The sequence below is a fragment of the Vidua chalybeata genome, chromosome 7 (assembly GCF_026979565.1).
Source record: "Vidua chalybeata isolate OUT-0048 chromosome 7, bVidCha1 merged haplotype, whole genome shotgun sequence".
Lineage (NCBI taxonomy): Eukaryota > Metazoa > Chordata > Aves > Passeriformes > Viduidae > Vidua > Vidua chalybeata.
This window is the reverse complement of record NC_071536.1, coordinates 3,336,597-3,361,655: the sequence shown is the minus strand read 5'-3', so window position 1 is coordinate 3,361,655 and position 25,059 is coordinate 3,336,597. Positions and strand designations below refer to the sequence as shown.

Below are 25,059 nucleotides of genomic sequence, written 5' to 3'. Positions count from 1 at the left end.
TAGAACAAACCCTGCAGAGGAGTGCAAGAATAGCCTGTGATTCCCTTGGCTGCTGTCAGAGTATGTGTAAATTATTCTTAGAAATTCAGAACTAGAATGGGAAGCAGGTTCACCAAGACCTGGATCAAGAGTGGAAGGTGTTCTGTTTTAAGTTCCTGGTGCACAGGAGCTGAGGCAGGTGGCATTCACATGAAAGCATCCTTAGCCAGGGCCACAGGAACTATCTGGAGCAGGGGATTGCAACTAGATGAGCTTTAAGGTCTCTTCAACACAAACCATTCTCTGATTCTACAAAGGAGCTTTAAAACACTCCATTGAGCCCCAGTCTGCCTTCCACAGGTCTTTAATACATGGCTTGATGAACTGAAGCTTCAAGTGAAGCACTCTTAAGCCCAAGATGCTCTTACAGGGGTTGATTCCATGATACATCTCACCTTAAGATCATAGAAGCTCACAGCTTTTAAACCACCACGTTTCTTCCAGCTCACATCATTACTGCAGCTGCTCCTGGGGCAGTCATAGACCTTTGGCCTGGAAATTTTCCTTTTGTGGCCTGTGACGTTGTCTCTTGCTCAAAAGGTTATTGGCTATGTGTCTTCAGGGGCATGAAGGACGCTGCACAGATTTATGTTAAAGCAAATCTGTGGCAGCTCCAAGCTTTCCTCCTTCCCCCAGACCATCCACATCTTCCCTCCATCTGACAGCACAAACTACTTCAGTGCAGACTTCTATTGTTCTCAGAGTGCTTTGATGGTAGAAACCAAACTTTGTGCTTGCAGTGCTGCAAACTCTGATTTATAGCTGTATTCTACATTTTATTATCGTGCTCCCAAAATCAGATCCATTCAGTCAGAACTCCATACATAAGGCTGGATATTGGGATCTGGGCATTGTGATGAAATTTTGAATAATCAGAATCTCAAACACTGAAAATCACACTGCCATTTGTTCTACCAACTGTTACTTTTAAAGGTTTCTTTCAGTATACAGATGCACAAAGAAATATCTGGTGCAAAACATGTAGACCTGGTGAACATTTCAGTATAAGTGTGAAAAATGGCCTAGATGGAAGTTTGAAAAGGACAAGTCATGATGTCTCAGGGCTTTAGCAACGATCAGTTTGACTGTTTAGTAACAAATGCTGCAAACACAAAATCCTGAAAGAGAGAGTTGAGAAGTGCCTGGTGCTTATTTTGGCACTGGCAAATGTGGCTGTTTTGAGGAGCAGAGCACCTACAGCTCCTGTTGATCCCAGAAGAAGAACGCTGCTTCCAGGATTTGGACAACGTGTGATGGAAACGGTTAAATACAAACCATTCATCACATAAGTCAGCACCAAGCAAATGATCTCATATTTATTTATGTCCCCAGCCAAATTTGTACTCATTTCCTCTGTGAACAGCAATAAATTGTCTCAGCTAGAGGCTTCAGCATCCAGTTTTAAGCAACATGATACCCACAATCTCCACAGTGTTGCTTGTAGTCTGGAGAGGTCATGACTTGTGCAGCAGAGGGGACAGGGAGGCCGCCGTGGTGGCCTCTGCACCCCCCTTTTCAGCTCCACCTTTTCCCAAGGGCCAGTGGAGGCTCAGGACCACCAGTCTCTGTCTCCTCACACATCTCAGGAGCCCATGTTTGTGCCAAGTTTCTCAAGTTGTCAAACCCTGTGAGCATCTCTCTGGCCAGCCCTTCAGCTTTGCTCTTACAGAGGCCTGGGGTCATCGTTACATCAGTGAAGTTGACCTGTAATTTAAACATCTGATCCATAAATAGCAGTACCAATTTAATCATTTGGCCCAAGCTCTTAGCAAATCCATGGAATTAATACAGTGCCTTTAGTCAAGGCTTACAATCAACTCCATGTTACCATGACTTTGTTTCTGCCCATAATGTGAGCAGTGCCCAGTCCTGATTTCTTATTTAGCTGTCCAAGAATTCATCATGGAGCTGGGAAGGAAGATTCACTAGAATATCCAATTCTAAGAGCAGTTGTTTTGTATTTTCAAGTTTTGTATTTTCAGCATTTCCTGTAACTGCTAGGGCTGTCACAGTTGGTAAAATCATAATTATATTTATATTCCATTATGTTTTATTTAAATTAACTTTTTCTTTTCCAGTCTAAATGAAATTTCTATGTTACTTTTCTGATGCAGCCCTGTGGTTTCTAAACTGAGGCCCACAAAACCCTGCAGGGTGACTGACCCAGAGCTGATCCATGGGTTGCACCAGGCTGCAGATTCAAAGAGCCCCCCATGAGCTGAAATGTTTTTTGTCCCACTGCCACAGGGCTTGGCATGTTAGATGTGTACCCCAGCTCATGTGATGGGCCCTGCTGCTGCTTCATAGTTCCACACACACCAAAATTAAAGCAGATTTGGCAACAGCTTACCCAGCGTCCTCAGAGGGATACAGCTTTGTCTGTGTTTTCCAAAGAATTAACACTAAGGCATGGCCCTGGAGAAAGAAGTATTTAATTGGTTCAGAAAGAGCTAAAACCTGCTCCCAGAGCAATCAAAGGAGGTTTGGCCATTGTTTTATGAAGTTGGAAGAGACTCAGAGCATCCCACGATGGCTGCTTTGGGCTGTGGAACTTATGATTATGGTTTCTCTTGCTGGTTTTGGAGTTGCAGCTTGCTCCAGGTGCATAACATTCAAAATTGGTGTGTGAAATAGAGACAGACTGGGGAAACGGAGGGGGATGGGATGGGATGGGATGGGATGGATGGGATGGGATGGGATGGGATGGGATGGGATGGGGATTTCAGGTGCAATTCCAGCCCATGAGGTGGAAGGGATGTGTCATACCTCTCACTTCCCTCACTGTGGAGCAAATCTAAAATTCTGGAAAGATCTTCTCTCTATAAAATGACTTGTACTTTGTACTGAAGGACTTTATGGTGGGAGCAGCGATGCTTTTGTTGGTGCCAACCCAACTGAGAGCCTGAGATAAACATTCTTCCCTGTAGAGCTGCAGGTGTGTCAGAAGAGCAGTTGTGTGGTAACAATAATAATTTTTTACAAGGAAGGAGTTGTCACAGAGTGCTTTCAGGAGCAGAGCCTGTCTGTGTGTGCACCCATCTGTACAAATCTCTTTTAGACATGTGTCCATTCATGTGTTTCACTAGAAGTACTCAGGTAACACTTTCCAACAGTGTGAGAGTCCAAAGGATGTTGTAATAAACCATCCTGGCTGGAACTGGCTGTTTTGGGAAGCTAGACTATGAAATTTGTAAGACTATTCCCATTCCCTATGCAAGTTAGACTTGTCTGTATATAAAGGGAATATTTATGTGCAAAAAGAGAGATGAAATTTAAGGAGTCCAGGGGAGAGTCATTGTCATTAAACAATTCACGAAACGAAGGACAGCAATTTGCCCCATCCCTGGAAGTGGTCAAGGATAATTTGGACAGGGCTTGGAGCAACCTGCTCTAGTGGAAGGTGTCCTTGTCCATGGCAGGGCTTGGAATGAGATGAGCTTTAAGGTCCCTTCCAACACAAACCGTTCTGTGATTCTGTGAGAAATGAAAACCAGGAATTCTCCCCAAGTCAGCAGCTCTATCAAAACCTACTTTCCCCCATGGTAGAGGAGAGGTGTGAGGTTCAGTGTGCAAACAGAAGGAGAGGTATCTTATCTCCAGATGTGTGGGGAGCTTGCTGAAAGGACTGAACCTGGGTCTCCCAAACTCCAAGATCCAACTCAAATCACCAGATAGCTCCTGCCCTCTTCCCCTGCTGCCGCTGATCCGGAAAAAGCTGTGGCCATAATCTGGTGCTAAATCTCTTCAGATCAAATAGCTTTGCTCTTAACAAAATAATCCTATAGAATGACTTGGCTCTCAGCTGAGAGCAAGAGGAAGATCTGGGCAGTGTACTGCAGTCAGGGCACGGCACCAGGAAATTAAGCTTTATTATGTGTGCTCTGGCAGCGGAGCGCACACAGAAGTGATGTTTATGGCACGTGCACCACCGTTCCATCTCTTAGTTCTTATTCCTTTGCCCATCACAGGATGGCTGGGGAGTTTTATTAGGGAGAATGAGGGTCATTCCTTACTGCTGAACAAAGAAAAAGCTGGCTGTGAAGTTTTCTTCCTTTCTGTTTTGAAGCTGCCAGACGAGCTCCCTGCTCTGCCCTGCCCATCTCCATTCATCTCTGGAGTGAGCATGGCAGGCAGGACAGGAGCCAGGGGTATCAAGCGTAGGTTCATCACAAAAAGAGCTCCAACCCCTGGCACCCTCTTCCCACTGCTGCTGCCAGTCATGAGGCCAGGACCACCATCGTGCCTCGTGTTTGGAGCTCAGATCTGTGCAGCACCACTGCTGCCTAGGCTCCAGAGAAAGGGACAGCAGAGCCCCTTGCAGACCAGCTTGTGTTCCACATGTTAATAACACTGTGGATTACCCATCTGGCTTCTAAAAACTACATTATTGTGATTTTTTTCCCCAGCTTTAGGAACCCGGTAGTGGTAACTTCTGAAGCCGTGTCTTCAGTTCCTTTCTAATTTAAAGATTAGATACCAGACGATAAGTCAAGAGGTTTGGTGTCTGGCCTTTAGCTGTACTGTAAATCTTTTTCCATTTCTCCTGGCCAAATCTGGGGGGAAAAAAAAAAAAGTTGGAGTCATGACCCAAAGCAAAAATCCCTAACTGCTGTCAAGTTGCTGGAATATTTCTTTACCTCAGGGAAACTCTGTTATGTTGGTGAGTTCCTGGGTTTTATTTCATGGTATCATAGTACTGATAGTCAGAGGACCTGTCTCTAAGGATGTGTTCTCCAAAAATATTTCTGATTTTCAGCTGTTAACAGTAGTAGAGCTTAAAGAACCCTCAGTTACATTGCATTGGTGTTTGTGAAGTATTTTGCTGAGCATGGCCAAAAGAAGGTCCAGAAAGGTCAGACTGGTATTTCACAGTAAAAAATTATTCCTGAGAGGCTTTTCAGGAGAAAATGAAGAGATGCTTTGAATATGTGAAGGTCCCACCCAGAGAGATCCATATTTCAGACATAGTGCATTTATCCAATAAAGCAAAATACACCTCTCCTTAACTCCAGAGCTGCAAATGACACATTTTTAATTGGAGCCCCCGGAACAAGGAGGTTCATTCCCACTCATTTAACACTTCTCAGGCTCTGTGTGAGCTTGAACTTGCAGTTCATTCAACATAATAATGTTAAGCACTGTTGAAGCCACCAGGTTTCACTCCAATGGATTTCCTATCAAAAGTATTTATTTTAAAGGATCTCTGTTCCCAAATGCACAGTTGTTTAAAATTTCCGGAAAAGGTTTGTCTAGGCTTGTTCAGAACTGGACCTCTGCTCACTCACAAGGTTCATGAACCTTCACAACTCTCTAGGTGAACTTCGCCTGACTTTCCCATGTAAAACCAAATCCCAGTTTGGGTCAGTCTCATTCGGTTTCATGTTTCACTACAGACATTTTTATACAGCTCAAGTTTTAAAGACCCAAGCGTGGGATAAATGCAGAGCTCCCATAAACACAGGCAACAGCCATGACTGTACTTGTGCCTCCCATTTGTTGTGTCTGATGCTGTTTTCCTGTAGCAAAATCCTGGAGTAACTGTGATGTGAGTTAGTAGCAAAGCAGAAAGAGAAGGGGAGTGTTTATTGCTCATATGTTAAAATAACTCCACCAAAATTTGATTCACTCCAAACCTCTGTTTGGTCTAAGGCAAGTTTGCAGAGGTACCAAAATATTGAAGAAGGCAGCTCAGTTTGTTCTGAAATGACCACAAAAGGGCAAAGACATTGTCTAGAAATATACACTATAATGCAGATAGAAAGCCTGCCAAAAAGTCTGAACTAGATAATTCTTGCATGCTTTTTCCCCGTAAGAGCCCAGAGAGGCAGTGCTTTCTGTCCAGGAGCAGGAGGCAGCCCTCAGAGGAGGATGCTCAAATGGGGACAGATGAATCAGGGCTCTGCAGGCTGTGCTGCTGCAGGTCCTGTCCCTTGAAGTGACAAGCAGAGGAAGGGAGGACAAGTGGGGTTGGTAACAAATGATGTGATGGCAGTGTCAGTGATGGTGGAATGTCAGGCTGGCCCGTGGTACAGCAGGGCTGGGTGTGCTGGTCCAGCAGAGGCTGCATCAGCACTTGGTTTAGCTTATACACCAATTTATGTTCAGCCCTTTGGACTGAGGCTGATTTTCTAGGAGTTAACCTGGCAGCAGTTCTTTCAGCTTGTGTCTAGTTCAAGAGTGTTTTAACCTCTCACCCCTGCAGCCTCAGACCCAGCTTATCCTACCACGTCAGCGTTTTCTCATAATGACTGAGGTTGTAAGTCTGAAATCCAGGCCCTACATCAAAGACAAGGATTCGTGCACAGCTCCCCCATCCTTGGAAAACACTTGTACCCTCTGCCCATCCTGTCCTGTCCTTGGGCTGAAAGTTCTTTGGTGCCTGGAGAGCTGGGGGTGTTCACCTGGAGAAGAGAAGGCTCTGAGGACACCTTAAAGCCCTTCCAGTGCCTAAAGGAGCTGTAGAGAGATTTTTGACAAGTGGCTGGAGTGACAGGAAAAGTGGAACGTCTTCTCACTGCCATAGGGCAGGGTTAGATGGGATATTGGGGAAGAATTCTTCCCTGTGAGGATGCTGAGGCACAGGGTGCCCAGAGAAGCTGTGGCTGCCCTTGGATCCCTGGAAGTGTCCAAGGCCAGGTTGGACAGGGCTTGGAGCAGCCTGGGATAGTGGAAGGTGTCCCTGGCCATGGCAGGGGGGTGGAACAAGATGGGCTTTAAGGTTCCTTCCAACCCAGAGCATTCTGTGATTCCATGATATTTCAGCTACTCTGAATATGAGCACCACATGAGCCAGGGGCAGTGATTTACAACTGGAGAAACAGAATTGTCCTAGCAAATTGTTTATTGCCTGTCAGAAAGCTGGAATAAATGTGTCTTCTTCATCCAGTTCCGTTGTGAAGTAAAACTCACTAGCTTAAACCCCCATTTTGGGAGGTGTCTGCAGCCAGCTTGCCTGCTGGGTGATGGCTCATTAAGCCATGAAACCTTGATCAGACCAAGCCAAGAGAACCAATAGCAATGACTTGCTGAAAGAGTTGCTGCTCTCCCAGGAGCTCTGCTGTTGCTTAGATAGGAAACTACCGGTCCACTTCTGTGGTGTGAAGCCTCTTGCTTAAACCAGTCTCTGTGCTGGAAGTTTGGAGTGTGGTAAATACGTCACCAGTTCCTAAAACACCTCCTGGGACCCACAGACCAGGAATCCTGATATGTCTGTCAGACAGGCTGGCAGACATGTTAGAATTAGTAGGCATTTGGTTGAAAATGATAGACTGGGGAGGAGCTAGTCTGGCATTTGTAGGGAGAAATCACACTTCACAAATCTATAACAACTATTTGAAGTGTCAAACAACCCTTAGCTAAGGCTGACAGAGTCAGTAGGCTTTTAAAAAGCCCCCTCCCCAGGAGGGAAAGATTTTTCATCAATTACAAATGTATAATAATAAGCAAACAAAGGGCAGGAGGAAACACTTCGATTTTACAGAGAAGTGTTTTCCAAACATTCAGGAGGATTATCTAGAGCTAAAGCTGACTGCAAAGAGATGCAGAAGGATGTCTTGGTACTGAGGGATATTTGGGAAAATGGCAGATGAGATTGGATTTTGTCAAGTGCAAGGTGAAGCACGTAGCAGAAAGGGAGCCCAGCCACAAGCACACCCAGTTATCACTGCTCCAGAGAGTTTACTGTAGATCAGCCTGTACAAACATCAGCTTAATGCTCACCAGAGACCAAAAGGCAGGACTTATCACAGACAAATAGTGAACAGCACAGAAAGCACTCTGTGTGATTAAATAAATCCCTGGGGTCGGGATTCTGTGTGCAGTCCTATTCATCTTCCTCAAGAAGGCTATAGAAAGCTATGGAGGAGGAAAACAAGTAAAGGAATGACTGCCCTGAGGGGATATGAGAGAGGGCTTTCAGTCACACACAGCATGGAGGAGATAACACCAAAACCCCTTGTCAGAGACTGAAAATGGAAGAGGATTCAGGTTTGGGAGGAGTCATTCATCCATGCTGCTGGCAGTCCCTGACCTGCTGCAAGGTGGCTGCAAGGAGAAGGACAGGGAGGGAGGGATCCCCTGCAGGCTCCCCTCTTCCTGCCTAAGGTCACTGGCTTTGGTGGACCTTCAATTTGACCTCCAGAGGACCTGTTCCCATGATACTTCCTATCCTCTGCCATATTTTTAGCTGCCATCAGGGTCCATTCAAATCTCTCTTCTAGCTGAAGACCTGACTGGCTTGGCCTGCTACAGCAGCACCTCTTAAAGAGGACCCTCCCTTTTTCCAGCACAAATTGCCCTTGGTCCTTCTCAGTCAGAGCCATTTGTGTGTTAGAAAAGTCACTTTAAGCCAAAGGGGCATTTTGTATGGAAATGCCTTTGGGAATCAGCAAGCAACCTGTGCTAAAAGGCAGGTGGTGAGAAGCTAAGGGCACTGCTTCCTTTTTGTGCACAGCTACAGGATGAAAGAGACTACCCTGGAGCAGGGTATACTCCTTATAGAACCTGGACTGGTTTATAAATCAATCCACATCTTGGTTGGAATCACCTTTTCTTGTCAATGAGTTTTGGGTTCATTTAAATCTGGGCCCAGCCAGTACTTTTGATTTACGAAACAAAAGCTGGGTAAGGTTATCTACCCTTGTTCTCAGGCCAGCAGTTTAAACTCCCATCAGAGATCCTAGTGGGGAACTCTTCCTGAGAAATCCTAAAATCTGCTGATGGATGAACATATGCCATGAACTGAGGATGGTTGCTTGTAGAGCAGTGAGTGAAATGTCTTTTGTGACCAATCTCACGGTGAAAGTCCATCAAGGCAAGCAGTAGATATTGAAAGAAGGTCTGGCCACAAAGAAGAGTGTTTGATGATGAGGAAGAGGTTTGGGGCTGTAATGGTGTGGGAATACTAATGAAGCACAGTACCAGAGGAGAGAACTGTCTTTCTGCAAGGATTCCAGCTATTTTTATAGTGTGTCACCCACATCAGTGTTCACAGCATCTCAGCTGTGTCCTTGCAGACCTCCAAAATGTGCCACATAGAACCCAGAGATTTTTTTTCTAGTCCTTTTAAAAGAGTTGTTTGCCTTTTCCAAAGAAAAATTTATACATTAATTTCATTTCATTTTCATTCATGAAATCCAAGGTTAAATGGCCAGGAAGCCTCATCTCCAGCAAGCAGGTGCTTCAAGGCAGCAGAGGAAAATGTCCCAAACGATGAGCTAAGCTGGAGCACTGAGGCTGCACGGAGGAAGGTATCCAGTGATTGTTGGAGAACAACTTGTCTTGGTCACTGCCCAGGATGATTGCATGCTCAAGTTATTGCTCTTCCCAGATATGCAGCACGCACAGCCAGTCCGTGGCCAAAATCAATTAGGGGCGATCACATCACACCACAGAAGGCACACACACTGTCAGCCTTCACTGAGGAACAGAGCTGCTGATTAGCTCATGGAAGGTTTAGCAGGGAGAGCAGCGGGTGAAGAGTTCATGACAGATTATTTATGCATCGGATTTCCTCCCGTTCGCTCTGTTTGCAAATTGACCCTGACTTTCCCCAGTCCTTTCATAGCTCACAACTACTTGGTGATTGATTTTGGTGGCACAGCTCATTTGAGAAGGCTCCATTTCTGAGCTGGTTTTTTTAATGACTCTTAACTCCCTCCACCCCAAGGTTTCAAAGGGTCCTGTGCCATGATGGAGATGTTTAAGGAAGCAGAATGATTAAATACAGAAGGACCCAGCAGCCAAATGGCAAGAGCAGAACCACTCTACTGCTTTCTTTTGAGCCCCAGTGCTTTCACCCCTGAACTGGGCACCCACAGCCCAAAACAATCCCCCAAGTGCCTTCCCACTGACCCCTGTTGGTTTTGGGTCAAGGCTGGACCTCCTCACTGTGACACCACAACCTGCTTTCATACAAATGGGTGCTGAAGTCAGGGCCCCAGGTCTGAAAGCACTGGGGTCAAAACCTGTTTCAGTCAGGAGAAATAGAGCAGAAAATTCTTTGGCCCTACTCAGAGATGAGGGAGAAGAGAGGATGAGCTGGGCAGGAGCCCACATGTGCTTGAGCAGAAAGCTCTGATGTTTCACAGACGTGGGGAGGAATCCTCCGAGACATGCAAGGCACAGCCTGGGCTGGGTGAGCTGCTCCAGCTCCTGCCTCAGAGTAAAGAATGAGAATATTCTTTATTCTCTTGCCTGAGAATTCCATGTGTTCATGCAGAAGGGACAGAAAAACAAGCCCTTTATCCTAAAGCCTGCCTGGGTTATCACTCATGATAATGTCACCAAATCCTCTGAAATCAGGATAAATAAAACCTTCTAACGCTGACTTTGTGGTGTTAGTGAGTCAGGCATTACTTTATTCTTGGCCAAGGTTTGTGTGTGCGGCCAACAAAATTCTGGCCTCCACACAAACACTGATACAAAACTTTTCCACTTATTTATACATTTTTGGCAAACAAAGAAATTAATATTCATTGGTCTAAAATTACATCATTCATTAATTAGTATTCTGTCCTCTATTGGTTATTGATTTTTCACTGTTCATGCTAATTACTCCATATTTTTAGTATGTTTTTCCTCCAGCAGGGACTTTCCAGCATACATATAGCGAGTCTTTATTAATATTTTCTTTATCTTCTGGTTTCTGCAACATGTCCTTGTGGTCCATAATTCTGCACTCCTTGTATCCAGTTTCAACAACATACCTCTCTTCTCCCAGGCTTTGTTCTTTGAAGCATATCAGAGTTAGTTTATCAAAACTCAAAGTTTCAGTAGTTTTCCCCAAGCTCCAGAAGTAGCTTATGACAACATTGCTAAATGCTGACTAAGAGTAATTTAAGACTAACACACTATTTTTAATTATTATAGACTGGTTATTAATAATTAAAACAATTACTTTAAAAGTTCATTAAAGCCATTAACTAAAATTATTTAAAAGTTCTATTGTTTCTAACAATAACGCCTTCTTGGCAGCGCTGAGTGACACCTGGGACAAAGCAGCTCCAAGGCTCCTGGCAGGGGTAGAGTGGCAGCTTCTCTTGGTGCTCCAGGGAAATTACAGACTAGACATGGCCACCTTTGTAGAGTGTCACAGTTGGGGGTCATTTTGATGAAAGTCTGGTTGCATCTGAAGAGCTCTAACTATCCCTGTGATGTGAAGGAGCAGCACACTGCCTGCAGCATGAAGGGAGTTCAGGCCACCCTGACCCGAGCCCTGACTGCCCAAAAATTGTCCATCTCCATGGACAATGTGTCTGTGATTGCCCTGACCCAGCCCTGAAGGCAGGGAGGGGGTGGAGACAGTCCTGGGGAAGCAAATTGCCAAACACAACCCACCTGAGATGTTTTCTGAGGAGGTCTGGGGGAGCAGGAATGTGTTTGAGGACATCTGCCTGGCTGCTAACTGGGGAGTTGACTCAGCTGTGTTGGGACCAGCATTCCTCAACACCTCTGCTCCTCCAGCACTTAGGCAGCTCTTCTGAGAGGGTGAGCCACCCTCTAATCCTTACATCCTGCCTGTTCCCAGGAGCAGAGGGAGGAAATAACTGTCCCCAGTGGCACAGCTATGAGCAACAGCATGGGGATTACTGAGCTGTTCTGGGAGCTTCCATTTATAGCAGGTATTCATCATTTTTCAGTGTTGGTTTTCCTTCTGTTGATAAGCAGGTGCTTTTAGCTTTTCCTGCCACCCTTCTTGCAGAGGTCTGCCAGTCTTTAATCTGACACTGAATTGTTGGTAACCAAGTGGCCAGTGTCCTACTTGGACTTTTGGGTGGTACAGTGAGGCTGCTAAGGATGAAGGACTGGAAACTGTAATTTTACTGTAAGAAGGGGGGAAAAAAAGCCCTTTTGGTAGGTTGTGTGAGATCTCAGAGGCGTTTGCTGGGCTAAGGGGTCTTGGGGCACCTAGACCTGACCCCTCAGAGGGTTTGAGTGGTGAGAATGAGGTGTTCCCACCACTTTTGGGGCTCTGAGGGTGCCTCTTTCAGCCTCCCAGGGAGGCAGAGCTGCTGTGTGGCTGGGGATGGTGCAGCTCTCCCAGTTCCTCTGTAGGCATGGAGTGATGTGTGAGTGCCAAGGAAGTGGAGTAAACACCAGTAAAAGGGGCTGGCTGCTGTGGGAGGTGGGAACCATAGCCAGCCCCTGGGAGATGGCAATGTTTTCCAAAAGAGAAAGTTTTCAGCAGGATTTAAGAGCAAATAAAAGGTGCCCTTGAGGACTCACAAATCCTACAGAGCTGCAAGGACAGGGAGAGAGAAAAGCAAGTTCTTGTATATTGTGGTGATAAATCAGATATAGGGAGGTGGAAGAAGTTGCTCATACTGGCAAGCTCCTCAAGGGCAAAGATTGCCCAAGCTCTCCTTAAAATATAAATAAGTTGTGGGTTTTCTTGGTGGATTTTTTAAAAGCATCCCAGCTGTTTTTGCAGGGAGTTCCTCTGTCAGGAAGTAATGAGATCTTGCTGCCTGATTGATAAAACACACACAGTAAAGAGGTTTCATCTGTTGTGGTCTTCAGGGCATCACTGTGCTCTGCAATATATATATATTAAAAAAAAAAAAATTACTCTGCTGACTCATGCTGGAAACTGCAGCCCTCTTGGCAATCCCCTTCTTCTCCACCCTCCACCCCTGGCATTATTTCCCTTTACAGCCATTTCCCAATTTTAATTTTTTTTTTCTTTTTTTTTTTTTTAATCAAATTACATCCAAAAGAGTATAGCTTGTGGAAGGCAGTGTTTGGTCTCCTCTAATCCTATTGGGAACAGATGGAAGACTACAGAAGAATCATGCCTGGAAAAAACCCTCCAATATCTCTAGCTGCCCATGTTCTGTTGTACTGCAGACTCATCTAACCATGTGCAAGGCAGACCTGAATTATTCTCTCTAATTACTCTTGTAAAGGGACTTGAAAAGAGTTCGGGTGAGAACTGTGAATGTTTCAAAGCTACTTCTATTTCAAAGCGTTCTGGAAAACAATACAACTTAAAACATTCAATTGCTATTTTTCCTAAACAATACTATTTTGGAGTGGTTCTTTTTCCTATTGAACTGATGTTTTTACTTGGGATTTTTTTGCAAGATGAAGGCTAATCTGTTCTAAGAGTTGCCAAATCAAGGCCTCTGATATTTTTTCCCTTTGGAAGATTCTTTTTCCCCTTTTTTCTGTGTTCTCAGTGCGAGCTAATGTGGAAAGTGCTCTGAGCATCTTTGGAACGTGGTTTGCTCAGAGGAGAAAAGACTTTCAGAACCAAGTTGTGTTTCCAGTGTCCTCGCATCCATCATCTCTTTTCAGCCTGGTCTTCCATGTCTGTTCTAGTCATTGACTGCTGTTTCCAAAACAACAAGCCCCTTGGTGGTCAGGAATTCCTGGTCTGACTTGGTGGCCTCAGGCATCTCTGCTGGGAAGAAGTAGGGTGGGTGGGAGGGGACAGAGGATTTTTAATCCCACCAAACATTAATAATGCTAGAGGGTTTTTTCTTTTAAACATCTAGAAAACATGAGAAAAAACCACAATAATATTTACCATTTTAAGAAGTGTGGGCAACAGGATAAGGGAGGGGATTCTGCCCCTCTACCCTGCTCAAGTGAGACCCCACCTACTGAGGGGCTTTTCTCTTCTTTTAACAGAAAAGCTGTGTCCTCAGTGATGCAGAGGAAGTCATGAAGAGTACAAATGCAAATTAGTTATACTAAGTTGTGTGATAAGGCTGAATAATCAATGTCTTTAAAGACTGGTGTTGCCAATAAAAATCCCTCATGTATTTTCTTCTAATAATGGCTGGAGGCTGTTCATTCTGTTGCTTGCCCACTTGGCTGTTGTGAGTTTGTTCTCTTAGAATTGTGATGAGTCCATGAATTCAGCTGGAAAGAGGAAAGTGATGATCTCCACAGTATTTTGGGGAGTTAAGAACTAGTGTATCTACTGACACCCCTGTTGCAAGTGGTCACATGTGCTCTTTGGGGCTATAATTCCATTTCCTGAAATTTTCCCTTAATTAGGACCTGGAAATCACAGGATATTGAGGTAGGGGTTGTATTTCTTGTAGGATGCTCATTATAGACCAATTTGTGTCTTAGTGCAAGTAATGAGGGTGGGTGAGTTTAGAGAGGTTTGGGGAAGGCTTGTCAGGACTTCTTTTTTTCTTTTCTGTGGTAGTTGAGATTTGTGATGTTATGTAGACCTATTTGGCTGCTGTCCCCATCTGGTTGTGCTTAGCTTGGTGACAAAATTCACATCCTGTCAGAAGCAAGGAGGATTGGCAACAAGATTGACAGAAGCTGCACCCCCTCCCTTGTCTCAGCAAGGCTTCTTGTGAGAAATTGGGAAGAAAACCAAAGTGGGCCAGAAGTGCAGTTTACAACCTGAGCTCCCATAAACTGATCAGCAGAGTTCTTCCAGCTCATACAGGTTTGGACAGCTGGGAATTCTGGCCCCACACCTCCCTTCTGGAGCAGCAGCAAGCAGCCCCTTCAGCTCTCCCTTGCCTGAGAAATGACACACTCGTTTTGTTTGAGGTGTTGCTTCTCCAGCCAAGGAGCAGCCTGAACTCGGGCTCCCTCTGCACCCAAACACCTCACAAGCATTTCAAGGGAAGGCAATTTATGGGACACTGAAACACTACTGAAACACTTCTAAACCTTTTTAGGTCTTTCCTGGAGACAGAAGTGCAACAGGTCTTCCTCTATTTCCCCAGAACTTGGGTGCACCAAGCCCACGTGTGGGACTGGGTGAAGCTGTCACAGTCTCCTGGGAAAGTCACGATTTTTCCATGACCTGAAGCACTTTTCATCTCTCTGCTTGCTGGGTTGTGAGTGTTCGAGGGCAGGCACCATATTGTTTTGTTCTGTTTCTTACAATACTTGGCAAAGAGAAAGAGAAGGCTGTCTTGGCTCTTTACCAGGTCTCCAAAGTGCTAAAATATTACTAACCTTGTAATAAATCTCAATTTTTTATTATTGTCTCACACTCCACAGCTTATTTTGGCTCTGGGAATCTGCAAATTTGGACCAAAAAAATGTAAAAACTTGTCAAAGTGGAGCAAATGAGAGCACCCAGCTTCAGTCTCTTTAGCAAGACACAACTGTGAATCACTGCTCCTTGGGGAGAAGAACACAGGATTTCCTGGAACCAAATTCAGGACTTGACAGAGCTGTTTGATCTTCAACTGATGTTTTGTTTTTGTTTTCTAAGCAGCAATAACATCATTTTAAGCTATAAACAGACCATTTCCCCTTGTCCTTGAAGTGAGTCATTAATTAGTTAATAACATGAATTAATTACTGCCTATGAATAATTAAAGGGGCCATATTTGTTTTATCTACAATGTTCTTTCTAGTGGTTCATTTTTATTAACAGTCTCTCAATATCCAGTTTTCCTTGTCCCCTTCAGGGTCAAAAATTCTCCTTAAAGTCTGGTATAACACCTGTGCCTGGGACATAATGAAATGCAATCCTCAAGCTCACCCAGGCTGAGATATGCAAAATAATTACTCTTGGATGACAAAGAGAAGCCCTGAGGGCTGCGCTCACAAAAGGATGCCTTGTTTCTCTGGAAGGTTGGATCCCTGCCTTCCCTGCTCACCAGGAGCCACGCTGTTATCCTGGGCTGGGAATTGCAGTGCATTGCCTGAAACTTTTGACAACTGTTTGGTCAGATTTGGTGGCTAAATAAGTGGTTTGTCTAATTAATTACTGGGATCTTGCTGATGGGGCCGTGCACGGTTCATGGTGAAAAGTTTATGTGCATGTTTCAAACTGCTAAAAGAGGACACTTCAAATGTCCTCAGATAAGAAAGAACTTCTTCTTTGATGGAGATGCTCCTGGTACACAAGCAAAGAAGAAACAAAAGCCAAGCCTGCCTGGGAGTGCCTGTCCTCCTTCTGGGAAGACAATTTAATGCTTAGCTTGGGAAGCTGGACTCTTGCCTCTTCCCTCAGTGGCCACTGTGCTCCCTGCATATGGCCCCAATCAGGTGCCATGGTTTGTCCTTGGAATTAGATTTCTGTTACCTGGGAGTAGCAGTGAGTGAGATGTGCTGCACAGACAAGCAAACTTGCAGGAATGTATCCCTCTGCCACATCCCTTCACCAAATCTGGGCTAGAGAAGACCAGTGCTGGGTGAATAGAAAAGCTATTCCAGGTGTCACAGCATCTCTTAGTACCTCATCTTTATTCCTTTATCACAGCACGGTAAAAATGCTTTCCCCCACCCAAACTGAATAGAAATCTGACAAATCCAAATGGGAAAATTAATCTGTTGGTTTCCTTTGCTGCAGTGATACAACTGCCTTGGTGATTGCAGATTGCTCTGGATATTTTAGGGACTGATCCTTGGCTGGTCTGGGCTATTCTTGGGCATTTGTCCTGTGTGCAGTCTGACCAGGTAGCTGGGCAGCCTAGGAAAGTCCAGACATTTCTTTTTAAAAATGCAACTTTATGAGCTGTTCATCAGGTCTGTCACTATGTCCTTGCCCCCTCTGGGTGCAGCTGGGATCTCGGGAGTGGCTGACAGCAGCACAAGGATTTCTGCTATTCAAGGATAATGCCTTGGGGCTTGTTTGTGGTTTTGTTTCAGCCTTTGTCAACTTGTTCATATGACACAAGGAGAACTATTTACCTTAAGTCCAGGCTGAAAAGTAGATATTAAAATTTCTCTTTCCATTCTCTGGATTAACCTCTCCTCTTTCTTTCTCCTGCTGTCTCTGAAGTGGAAATACTTGGAGGTCTTTCCTGGCTTTAGCTTCTATTTTTACAAAGTGACAAAATGTTTAGTTTTGTGATGTATGTTTGGGAGGTGTGTTTTATTTTTTTTTTCTTTTCTCTGTGGCCAAGTGTGATCTGATTGTAATGTTGTGAGTGATGAGCTAAACCAGAGCTCCCTTCTCCCTTGCTGCCAGTCTGTGAAGGATTTGTTATGCCCAAGTGTCAGACAAATCCAGCCACTGCAAACAGGAAAAACTCCTTCCTTCCCATTTCTAGTGTGTCTCCCCTGGCCCTTTGTAATCACAGCACTTTGGATGTTTTGTTAAATGTAAATGTCAAATACACCCCACCCCAGCAGCCAGCCGAGACAAACATCTGGACAGAGCTTGCACAGATGTCCACTGGGCCTTTTTTGCTGAAGGTTTTTCTTCAGAGTAGGTTTGTTGTTTTTTTTTTTTCATATCCACTCTAAGAATTGTCAGGCTGGAAGTAGTGAAACGTGGCTGCCTGTCACCGTGTGGGCCTTGGTGGGACCGCAGGGAGCTCAAGGAGCGAGGTCCTCCCTCCCAGCGACAGATCCAGCCCTTGCTCCAGGGTGTGCAGCCCTCCGGAGGGGCTTGGGTGGGGCTGGGGAGGGTACTGCCCCTGGGAGGGTGCCATGGGGCTGGGGAGGGCACTGCCCCTGGGACAGTGCCCCTGGGACAGTGCCATGGGGCTGGGGAGGGCTCTGCCCCTGGGACGGTGCCATGGGGCTGGGGAGGGCACTGCCCCTGGGAGGGTGCCATGGGGCTGGGGAGGGCACTGCCCCTGGGACAGTGCCTGGCAGGGCAGCACTGAGAGGTTGCTCCAGAGGAGGTCTCGGATAGCAAGGAGGCAGCAGAGCAGCAATCCAAGCAAATTTGAGACTCTGCCAGCTGCTAGCAATGGAAACCTTGCTGATAGGTGGCTATCAGCCCATCCTGCCTGGGTCAGCTTCCTGCAGGAGTGAGTCCTCCTTCCTGCTCCTGGCCCCAAACACACTCTGGTCCCCAGAGAGCTGATTGCAGCTTGGCCCAGGAGGTGAGGAGATTACTCCAGCATCAGCTGGTGTCATGAGCTCATTCCCTAATACTTTTCCACAAGCTTGAGATGTGTTTAGCAGGTAAGGGAGAGCTGGCGATTGCCATGATTTGCGAAACAAAAAGACTCCTCTGCTCTGTTTAGTTCCTTCCACTTTGTTTGACTTGGAGCTCAAGCCATATCAGCATCTCTTCATCTTCACCCTGGCTTTAAACCCACCCTATGAAATGGTAATGCTGGCTTTGCTGCCTGAGTTTGGGATCAGGGAAGCTGGAAGGATCAAGGCAATTGAAAGTGTTCTGGAGAGCTTCCACAGCCCCAGAGGTCCAAAGGCCACCAACTCACCTCTGAGTGTGGGATGGAAGAGCATTGGAGGCGCTTAAGGAGCTGTCTGTTTGGGCTGGTTTTTCTGCTGCTCTCTCCCTGGTCTCTTGGAAGATGTACTGAGCCACTCAGGCAAAGGTTGTGACCTCTCTGTCCTCTCACAGAGGTGTCTATGCTGCCAGGAGTCAATGTGGACTTGACCTCTGACTGGGAACCTTGAATGCACAAGTCCTGGGAGCTGCACAGCAGATACCAATACAGTGTTCTCAGCTACAGCTTCTTCCTCCTCCCCCTCACACCCTCTTTGCTCTGGAGAAATCGCCTGAGGCCATGAGGCAGCAGTGAATGTTAAGAACACCAGCCCAGCAGCATGCTGTGTGTTCCTGCTGTGCCCCAGGCCCTGGTGACAGTCCTTTGGGTCAGGGGAAGCACTGCTCAGGGCTCTATGTGCTGCTGTGTGATTCAGTCTGGTGAGAGCAGATCCTTATTCCCCAACCAGGAGGATGTGAAAAATCACAGCCTCCTGATGCCTCAGGTTTTAGCTTTTCTATTTCTCACATTCTGTGCTGCTTTAGTGTTCACTTCTGAGCTTCATATTGGGGGATGGTGAGCCCTCTCTTCACAGAGTAGGGAGACAAAACAATTCCTTCTCTAGCTGGGGACCAAGGACAAATGATCCAAATCTCAGGCCCAAGAGCACAAACAATGGCAGAATGAAGAGAGAAAAACAAGCAGGATGGGACTTCATGGGCTAAAGCTGGAATTGAACAATTAAATCCTATATGCAAATGGACCAGAACTTATAAAAGTGAAAGACCTCATGACCAGTGGTGCATTTTGTGACCCTTTTGGGTTCACCTGGGGTGTAACCCTGGCTGGGCTCTTGCACTGCCCAAGGTGGATCCATTGAGGCCTTTTAATAAATCCCTACTTTATTCTTTAACTCTGTCCAGCCTCTGTTCTAGGTCAGCCTTCACAAGGCATCATCCCCTATCCCCTTGTGTGTAATGAAAGCTTCCCAGTAGCTTGTGTGGGATGTGAGGAGTTTTACAGGGACTCCCAGGTGATGGTCAGTGCCTGGCACTGCCCCAGCTCCCAACCAGCCATGACCCCCTCAAGCTGTGTGTGTGTGCTGGGGATGTCCCAGCCTCTGCCTGGGAAGAACCTCTCCCGTTTATCACTGTGGAAAAGATGTGCTTTTCTTCCTGAAAGCAACACTTTGCTGCTCTCTGGGGTGAGCTGAGCGTGAAGGGCTGTTGACAAGTGTGAGCAGTGATATTACTGCCTTCCTCCTCCTGTGGAGGGACATGGCTGTGGGCAGGGCTGAGTCTGGACACAAGAAATGAGGATGGGCTTTCTCCTCATGTTCTCTGAGTGGCTAGGGAGGAGACGTGGCTGCACTCCCTTTATCCAACCCAGTTGTCAAACATTATTACCTCAGCCCAGCTTCCAGAGAAATGCATCGGTCCCATGGGGCTCCACGGAGCCCCTTGGCCTGAGCACAGCTGAAAGCACGTGAGCATCTGCTTCCAAGAGATTCTTGGACCTTCTGTTTCCTCATGTGCTACTGCAAGCACAAATGAGAAAATAACTTATGAAATCCTTCTTAAAATCTTGTTTTAATGTGGTATTTGTAGGCTTTACCCAGGGTTTAGGAATACCAGAAACTGGGGATGTTGCCCTAAGTTTTTCTTCTTTATCACAGATTTCCTGGGTAAACCTGCTCAATTTTGCTTCCCCTATAAAATATGAGGAAGGATAAATGCTCTCTCTTCCTACAGAGATTCTAAGGGCCCACACCAGGAGATGCTACAGGCTGTGACAACCAGCTCTGTGTGCTGACAGGTCCCTAAACAAAGCAGCTTGTCCCACCCTGGACCAAGTGGAAGCAGAAATGACACTGGCCTGGGAAGCAGTTCATGGTTGGCTGCTACGTGTGTGGGGCCTCTGGACTTGGTGTGAGTGGAGCTGACAAAATTCATGCAAGGACTGGGCTTGCTCCTGCAAAGCTCTTCAAATGAGGAGGTGAAATGAAAAAACTGGGTGAGGGAGGTTAGATTGAAAACCATCACTTATTTCTGTCACAGGTTCAATGTGGGTCCGACACAGGGTGGTTCTTACATCCTCTAAAGCCAAGGTGCTTCCTATTCCCCACCTTTGATGTATAGTTCTGATAAGGGAGTCACCAAGAACTTCAGTGTGAATCAATAAGCTGTGAGTATCCATTTGATCATGACTTGTTTGGCTTCAGTGGGATTGGACATGCAAGTAAAACTTCCCTGAGAATCACAAGACCTGAGGCTGAAAGTTCTCTATCACAGAACAGTGTTTCTATTGTGAGTGCGACCACAAAACAACAAGAAACTCATCTCCTGATGATGAGCTGTGTGGGTGTTCTTGTTTTTAAACACAGATTTCCATATGCAAGAGGTGTGGGCAGTTCCCACTTCATTTATCTTTGCTATTGAGCTCATGTGCAAACAACCCAGATTCCAGATATGTTATTTATGGTGATAATGCGAATGGGATCCCAAAGTACAGAGCTCCTTAAAGCAGGGTTAAGTGACCCTAAAACTTTGAGGGGCACATTCTGAACTGATGCAAACTGAAATTAATAGGATTTTTCCTGATTCTGGCTATATGTTGATTTAAGCAAGCAACTGCAGTCAGAATTTTCAGTGTCCTTTGCAAAACTAAGGGATTTTTTCGGGAGTGAAACAATGAAAGGTCTCCTTTTCCACCATGCTTTTCAAACAATTGGGTAAGACATCTGAAAAGTGAAGATTTTTATTATAAACTATTGTTCTTGGCTGATTCTCACATTCTCCTTCCAGCACGTAGCTCTTGCTTGGTGTTTTCTCCTGTATCTGTGCTATGCAGATGACATTATTGTGATTAAATGAGAGAACACAAGGAAAAACTGAGTCAGCTGAGTAGGAAATGGTGTGTCTGCCCCTCAGTGCCAGGCAGGTCTTAGTGAGCTTTTGGATCTTGTTAATCCATGGTCCTCCAAGGCTGAAGCTTCCAACAATACCCACTCTTGCTGTTATTCCAATGGTGAGTAACTCTAGGGATGGATGTAGTGGGGAAAATCAGCTGAAAATCTGCTCAGGAACATCTTGTGTGTTCACATTGTGGGTACAGGACTCATCAGTGTGTCCCAAACACAAAAAGCATCTCTCCAGTTGTGTGTCCTCTCCCCTGGCAGCTTTCTCTGAAGCTAGAGAAACCTGGATTAGATCTATGATTTAAAGGAGTCTTTTCCAAAGCTCGGTGGAAAGGCAGAGGGGCACGTGGGGGAGGAAAGGAAGGTTCTGAGTATGCTGAACCTGAAGGGGGAACCCAAAGCTTCAGGGTGCCCAATTTAATGTCACGAGAGGCTGCTTTTCCTAGAGGAGTTTCCCCATCTCTCAGTGAATCTGGAGGCTGCTTCTCTGCCCTCTAACTCCTTCTACCAACTTCTCCAACCCCCCTGATTTTATAATCAGCCCTCTGCATGTCCAGCCCTGCCTGTGGCACTCCTGGGAAGGATTAATCCTTACTGCCTTCCTTCTGCTCACAGCAGTGGTGCCCAAGAAAAGACAATTTCAAACAGGCTAAAAAGGAGAAGAGATTGTCACAATTCAGATGTCCAACTGCCCTTCTAGGCAGCTCAGCTGAAGAGTGGAAAGGGTTACAAGGGCAGCAAGGAAACCTGTGGAGTAGATCCCTGGCACTTTAAAGCCAGACATAACACAGAGTTTAAGTCCTGGCTCTCAAGCCCTTTGGAGGAACAAGGAAAACCTCCACCAGCAGTGGATCAGCTTTCCATGTGTCCAGACAACAGCCACAAGTTCATGGGCAGAAAGGATCTTTCCTCTGTAGCAAAGGCTTAAGGAGAACAAAATGCATGAGTGAGAAACTTAAGGCTTTTCAAACTTAAAGCTTTTCCCCTACTTTCAAAACTAAAACTAAGCCAAGTGATGCATTTTTTCCACTGTATTTTAAATGGATCCCTTTCTCATGGCTCCATTTCCTGAAGTGAATCCATTTCTCAGGGTCATCCTAAGGCTGCAAATCCTTGTGGTATCACTCTTCCAGCAGCCTCCCTGGCGCAGTGGACCTGCATCTGAAATTTGGGATGGAAGCTTAGAAGCAGTGATAGCTTGTCCCTGTGCCAAGCTGTGCTTTTCTTATTATTGCCAGTACCTGCAGCTATCCCCTTCTGTGCCTTGGGGCTCGCAGACCAGCACTTCTGATTCTCAATTGAAAATAGAAATTTGACCTCATGGTTCAAGGTTCAGAAGTTAATCCTGAGACACCATGACTGTATTTGCTGTCTCAGGGTCTGTGGAACACCTGGCAGGATGGCATTCACTCCTTGGCTGGGTGACTTTAGCTACTGGGTAGTTTTTCTAACTCATTTAAGAGGTTGGAGTTGCCCTTGTAAGTGCCAAGCTCCACTCAGAGCACCAGAAATTGGTGTGACAGCCTTAAAGAGCCATGGGCTAAATTAGTCCCTCACTGCAGAGAGGGGCTGAATGATTTCTTTGTACTTGGATGACTGGTTAATTCTAAACACTTCTATTCTTTACTGTCCCTCTTCTCCCCATTATTCTCCCTTGTTCTCCAAATGAGTCCAAAACAAAGACTCAAACCAGGAACTGCAGCAGGGGTGAAAGCTGAGAGCCTGGGTCTGGCTGTCATGGAAGAAATCAATTGGCCTTTGTGCTCTGGAGATAAATAGCAGAGGGGGATAAGGCTTTGTGGCTGAAGATTGTAAGTTCACAAACGTTATCTGCTTTGAGAAAAGCAAATATTTGATCAATCACACTGGATGGAAACTTGGGGGGGGTATGTACACAATCTTGAATTTGTGCTGTCATTGTTAGATGTGGTCAGGGCTGTCTCTGGCTTGAACTGCTGTGTGAAGGGTCGAGTCAGCAGGATGTGAACTGCCTCTGATAGAGGAGGGTAAGATATTCAGCGTTTAGAAGGCCAACAAGCCCAAAATTCCCCAAAGGAGAAGCTCTTAGCTTCCACTTATTCAAGAGATCTTCTGGAGGTAGATAATCAGTGGGAGGTCTATCAGGGAGAGCAGGTAGGAAGAAAGGGAAGGTCATGGGGTAAATCCTGCTTGTTGCAGCACTTCCATGGGCTGGGAAGCACTGGTGGTCAATCCTCAAGGCTCCTTGCAGTGGGAGAAACATTTTGAAAGATGCACAGAATTACAAAGCAAGAGAATTTTCTTGTGCTTTGTTCTATGGTTTTGCTGCTGGAAAACAAGACAAGGCTGCTCCTTGTGGTTTATTCCTAAGGCTATTTCCGTAATTATTACTTTATTAGAAGGAAAACAGGAAAATTTAGAGGAAGGGAATAAAAGCTCAGCCTAATCATCATTGTTTACCAAATGTAGGCACATCTCTAAGTGGTGCAAAGCAAAGATTAATTTTGCTCAGCAGCCTTCCTCTTCAAGTGACCAGTGTTGGGTGCAGAGGGGAAACACCCAAGGCTTAACCCACCAACATTCCCCAGCCCAGCCTGGGAGCCTCCAAAACCCAAAGGCTGTCTCTACATCTTTGGTCCAGTTTAGTCTCCTCTGAGATGGCTACCAGATAAATTTTAGTATGTTCCTTTTCTTCTTGACAACATTTTCCATTCCAGAAATTCTTTTGATAGCTTTCTTTTATGAGGTAAATATATAAAGACATTAATGACACCGAAATAAGTTTATTGTCAATGTATGTTCTCCACAAAGCAAGAAATGCCCACTTTTATTATTTCAATAGAGCCCAGAGACCAGATCACTCATGGTCTTAAATCAGGGTGTTTCCATTCAGAATGAGTTGTTCCTTGCTTTTGTCAGCAAACCAGCTGAGAATTGGCTCATGCACCAAACCAACAAACCCAAACGTGTGGGTGTAAACCCAGACAGGGTAAAAATAGCCTTTGGTACCTCTTGGTGTGTGATTTCCCAACCTTCCCTTAGCCCCTGCTGAGAACCAAAAATTTGACCAAATACTGCTGTCCTCAGGAGAGAGAGCTTGATGTACCAGACAACTGCTTGTGAAGAATGGCAGGCGAGGTTCCTTCTCCACTTGCAATAAGTCTGATTTCAAAGGTGTTTTCCTGCCAAGTGTGAGCTCTGTCCTACTGAAAAGCAGTGCCAGATCAAACCTTTCCAGTCTGAGGTCTAAGCCAAAAAAAGACTCTTTTTCAATTCAGCTCCCACATCAGAACGAGGTATGATATTCCATAATGCCTGCTACAGGACACCAAAGAGTTAAGCTGTTAGTTTGGCTTAAAATGCAGGAAAAATGCAATAAATTTAATTCTGCTGTCTCTGGACTTCTGTGATGGGTCTAATGGCAGAAGCTGCTGGGCTGTTCATCCAGGCTGGTGGCTGCTCTACGGTCTGAATTACTGGTAGTGAGTACAAACACATGCAGTGCCTCGTCGTACATCTTATTCCAGCACTTGTGTGATTTTTGTTAATAGACTTCTCCCTTTCACCACCTGGATCTTGCTTTCACCACCTGGTGTGTCTCACACCTTCAGAGTGTGGGCAGCTCCTGAGACAGGCTGTCAGCCTGGCACCAGGGTGAGCTGCTCTGAAAAGGGAAAGGATTCATGCAAGTGATTGAGTGGCTGAGGAGAGATTCCCCCTTTAACACTGAAATTGTGGATTTATGTGAATTGAACCACCAAGATTGTCACTTAAGGTACTTCTTCATTTGTTTCCATCTTCCCTCCAAAATCTTATGGTGGTGAGTAAAAGATGGAGGGACCCAGACCTGCCCTGGGACCAGGGGAGACTTGAAGAGGAGTTTATTGGGAGGGTGGTGATGCCCAGAGCAGATGTGGCTGCTCCTGGATCCCTGGAAGTGTCCAAGGCTAGGCTGGACAGGGCTTGGAGCACCCTGGGATGGTGGGAGGTGTCTCTGTCCAT

At 45.7% G+C, this 25,059-nt stretch overlaps 1 protein-coding gene across 4 annotated transcripts in view; it reads left to right on the top strand.

Moving 5' to 3' along the window:
- The window catches only part of LOC128791059 (putative methyltransferase DDB_G0268948), a 171,555-nt gene that overhangs the window by 105,866 nt on the left and 40,630 nt on the right, over positions 1 to 25,059 (top strand). The window lies entirely within an intron of this gene.